Below are 4,610 nucleotides of genomic sequence, written 5' to 3'. Positions count from 1 at the left end.
TAATTTCTCCCTTCAAATCTGTCAGATTTTGCTTCATGTATTTTGGGGTTCTATTATCAAAAGCGTGCTGCTATATTTTATAAAAATATAATAGCAGGGCTTCCCTGGTGGCGCAGTGGTTGAGAGTCCGCCTGCCGATGCAGGGGACATGGGTTCGTGCCCTGGTCCAGGAAGATCCCACATGCCTTGGAGTGACTAGGCCCGTGAGCCATGGCCACTGAGCCTGCGCGTCCAGAGCCTGTGCTCCACAATGGGACAGGACACAATAGTGAGAGGACCGCGTACTGCAAAAAAAAAAAAAAAAAAATATATATATATATATATATATATATATATATATATATACACACACACATATATATAAGCAAATTTTAAAAAATATTTATGTTTTGGATGCATCAGGTCTTAGTTGCTGCATGCAGGATCTTTTGTTGTGGTGCATGGCCTTCTCTCTAGTTGTAGTGCAGGCTCCAGAGCACCTGGACTCATCAGTTGTGGTGCAGGTTGCCCTGCAGCATATGGGATCTTAGCTCCCTGATCAGGGATCGAACCGGCATCTCCCACATTGCAAGACGGATTCTCAACCACTGGACCACTAGGGAAGTCCCCAAAGCACATTTTTATAATTGTTATGCTCCTGATGGGACTTCTATCATTATAAAATGTTCTTTTTATTGCAAAAAACCTCTTAGTCTTCAGGTCTATTTTGCATAATATTAGTATTCAGCTCTCTTTTGGTTACTGTTTGCAAAGAGTATCTTTTTTTATCATTTTACTTTCAACCTATTTTGTGTCTTTGAACAGGTGCTAATATTACCGAGAATCCTTTTTATGTGTGGAGTCACATTTCTCTTGATGCTTTCAAGATTCTCTTATTTTGTCTTTGTCTTTTAATAGTTTAATTATCATGTGCCTAGGTTTGGATCTCTCTAAGGTTATCCTAATTGGAGTGCATTGAACTTCTTAAGTGTGTAGATTAATTTGAATCATTTTTGGGAAGTTTTGGTCATTATTTCTTAAATAATTCTTTCTGTCCCTTTCTTTCTCCCCTCGCATTATGGAATTCCCATTATGTCTATGTTGGTATGCTTGACAGTATACCACTAGTCTTAGGCTCTGGTAATTTGTCTTCATCCTTTTTCTCTTTAGACTAGATAATCTCAATTGACCCAGTTTTAAATTAATTCTTTTTTTGTGCAACTCAAGCTTTTTTACTAAATTTTGTATTATATTAATTGTATTTTTGCCATCAGAATTTCTATTTTGTTCTTTTACATACTTCCTACTCTTAATTGATACTACTTCATGATATTTTTCTCATACTTTCCTTTAATTCTTTATACATTTTTTCTTTACTTTTGAATATATTGGGAATATACTTAATTTTGAATCTGTTTACAATAGGTAATTTAAAGTTTTTGCCTGTCTAGTCCACATCTGGGCTTATTCAGGGACAGTTTCTATTGACTGCATTTTTTCCTGTGTATGAGCCACATTTTCCTGTTTGTGTGTGTCTTGTAATTTTGTTGTTTTGAAAACTGGACATTTAAAATAACAGAACTCCAGAGTTTTCTCATTGCTGCTACTTGTTATTATTGCTCTTTGTTTAGTGAATTGCCTGGACTAATTTCCTAAAATTTGTGTTCTTTGTCATGTGTGGACACCACAGTCTGCTAAGTTAACTTTGTGTTTCCTAATGATTGGATAGAGGTTTCCTTAAATAGATTGAATCAGTAAGTCGCTTCTTTGATGAAAGTCTTTGTGGGTGTGCTGGTGCATGCTTCAGTGCCACTGAGAGCTGCTTGTGGCAAGCCTTCTCAGCTGAGACAGTGGATGAGTAGGTCACCCGGTAAAAGTGGATGTGGGAGTAGGGTACCAGATTGGTCTGGAACTTCTCGAGGTCCACTTTGAGGGCACCATCAAAATGCAGGGAGGCAGTGATGAAGGACACAGTCTGGCCAATGAGCCAGCTGAAGTTTGTGTAGGTAGGATGCTGTGTCCAGGTTGCAGTGGCAGATATCAAAGATGGCCTCCTTGTCTACCATGTAGTGATAATCAAATGCTCCTGGATGGAGTGGTTGGTCAAGATGGAGTTATATGATGATCTACAACTGCTGTAGATAGTTGGGAGGCTGAAGAGACGTCAAACTCCAGCTTGCCTTTCTTTCCATAGTCAACAGAAAGCTGCTCCATAAGCAGTGAGTTGAAGCCTGAGCCAGTACAATATGTCAAACCTATGGAAGATCCAGAAACTCTGAAGCCCGGTGCCCTAGTAAGCTGCGACTTAACTTGCAATTTCTGCTTTCACAGACCCTCAATGTCAGTCAGTGGTCAGAGATTACAGCCTTTTCTGGTCTTTCTTATGTATGTTCACTGCCCTGCACATTTATGTGGTCTTCTATTTTTTTTTTGGGGGGGGGCAACCTCTTGTTTGCCCCAGTTAGTTTTGCTGCCTTATTAGCTGTGGTATGAAATGGTGCTTATTGATTGTTTTCCACAAATGCCTTGTGACTGGACTTTTCCTCACTGAGTAAGCTCTGAGTCTGGTCAAATGACGACAAGCCCTATGAATGGAGCTTTTCCAAAATGTTTCCAGCCAGGTCAAAAAAGATAATTCTCTGTGGATGGGATTTTTAGGGCAAGAACTTTTAGCCCATTTTGTCCCCTCCATTTGCTTCTAGAATGCCATTTTTCACATCTACTGTGATTCCAAGGCTGCTGTTGCTTTTTGAGGATCTATGGGGCTGGGGAGAGAGGGAAGGGAACAGTGCAATTTACAACTCTACAGAGCATGTTCTTACTGAGATTTAGGCATTCTTCTAGAGTAAGCACTCCTGGGATTGTTGGTTAATTTCCATATTTCTGAAAAAGTCAATTATGACTTTTTTTTGCCAGTTTTATCACTGTTTTTATAGACAGCTGATTTTTGGAGGTCCTTAATTACTCCATTATCCTGGAAGTGCTCCTTTTAACATAGTTTTTAAACATCTACTGTGTTCCAAGTTCCACACTGTGCATTGGGGATACAGTGGCAAACAAAACAATGTCCCTGTCCTTACATTCAAATTGAATCAAATTACTTTGTGCTCTGAAAACTGATACTTAACTCATTTATTCCTCTTGATCCTGCAGGAAATAAGACACATTCTGAAGAAAATAAATACATCAGTTTTGTTGCATCTTACTTTTTCTAGATTTATTCCCTTCCAATGGTACATGGCTTTATTCCCCCTATGGTCAAGGAAGCTGTGCAGTATTCATTTAGTGTCTATTTAATGCCAGGAGTATATCTGCTTTGTTTATGATCCGTCTCTGATGTCTAGCACAGTGCCTGGCACATAGAAGGAAATAAGTTCACTGAATGATGCAAAAACTGTATATTTTCGATAGAAAAAGAAGAGCTGTGGAGCTGATAATAATTCCTAGTAGAGCAGTCCAAAGATGTTGAGACAGCAATGTGCTTAATTACGGTTTATCTTCACATAATAAGTCTTGAAGTGCATGCTGTCCTGTCAGCAAGGGTCATCCTTTTTCCTTTGAGATCCCTTGGATATGAATAGTTTAAAATGTCATGTAAACAGCATTGTAACAGTGAAACATTTTTTTAAAACAACTTTACCTGAAATTTTTTCTCCTCAATCTAGCTATTTTAATTTTTTCTGAAGTTTCTTCTAATCCTTATCTATATGCTTACAATATTTTAAATAGTTTTAATTATATAACATGCATTTGTAAGGTATATGTACATTCTATAGATCACATTTAAATATTCTTATTTTTACTTACACCACTGGCTATTGTCTTTCAGCTTTGATTTTTATGAAGTGCCTTAATCTGTGCTTATGGGAGATCTACATTTGTAACCATGGAAAGTAAATGTGGGTCTTGGGGTATTAAAAAATTGAAGTGTTGAAAAAAATAAATGATAAGTCAGGTTGAATTTTTATTTTATTAGTATTCTGGAGACCATAATACAAAAGGTTTGTAATTGTATATTTTACCTGTGAATAGATTACAGTTATCTACATGAGCATTAATAAAATTCAAAATTATAATGATGAACCAAAATCATGAGGTTGAACAAACACAAAACAACCAACTTATAGAAATATGATTTCATGTGTGTAAAACTGAAAAGTATATGAAAACATGAAAAACAACATCATATTTAGATGTGTGCTTATATGTGGTGTGAGAAGAAAAGGAATAATGAATAAACAAATCAAGTCAGTGGTTAGCTCTGCTGGAAAGAGAAGTGAGAAAGAGAAGGGTAGCTTCAGGATAGGGACATGTGGGCTTCTAAGATATTTTGATGTTCTGTTTCTTAAACCAAGTTGAGAATACATGGTGTTAATTTTTATTGCCATCTTACATCTGCATTATAACTATTATTTGTATGTTAGAAATATTTCATAATAAAAATCTAGTAAATAAAAAATGATCTAATGGATCATCTACTGACTGCAAAGAAAATTACTACAGTTATTTTGTAGGACAATTTGGCAATATTTAGTAAAACTGAAGATATGTATAGTCTATAAAATAGCAATGAGACTTAAATGTGTAGAGTTTAGAGCAGTGGTTTTTTATTCAGGGATGATTTTGTCTCC

General features: G+C 36.5%; 1 pseudogene; it reads right to left on the bottom strand.

The window, feature by feature from the left end:
- Positions 1-1,693: 1,693 nt before the first annotated feature.
- LOC113617654 (tubulin alpha-8 chain-like) lies at positions 1,694-3,503 on the bottom strand (annotated as a pseudogene).
- Positions 3,504-4,610: the final 1,107 nt, after the last annotated feature.

This window comes from Aethalodelphis obliquidens, unplaced genomic scaffold, assembly GCF_003676395.1.
Source record: "Aethalodelphis obliquidens isolate GAN/ISIS:26980383/991018 unplaced genomic scaffold, ASM367639v1 scaffold4, whole genome shotgun sequence".
Lineage (NCBI taxonomy): Eukaryota > Metazoa > Chordata > Mammalia > Artiodactyla > Delphinidae > Aethalodelphis > Aethalodelphis obliquidens.
The sequence above is the reverse complement of the archived record's forward strand: the minus strand, read 5'-3'. Positions and strand labels throughout refer to the sequence as shown.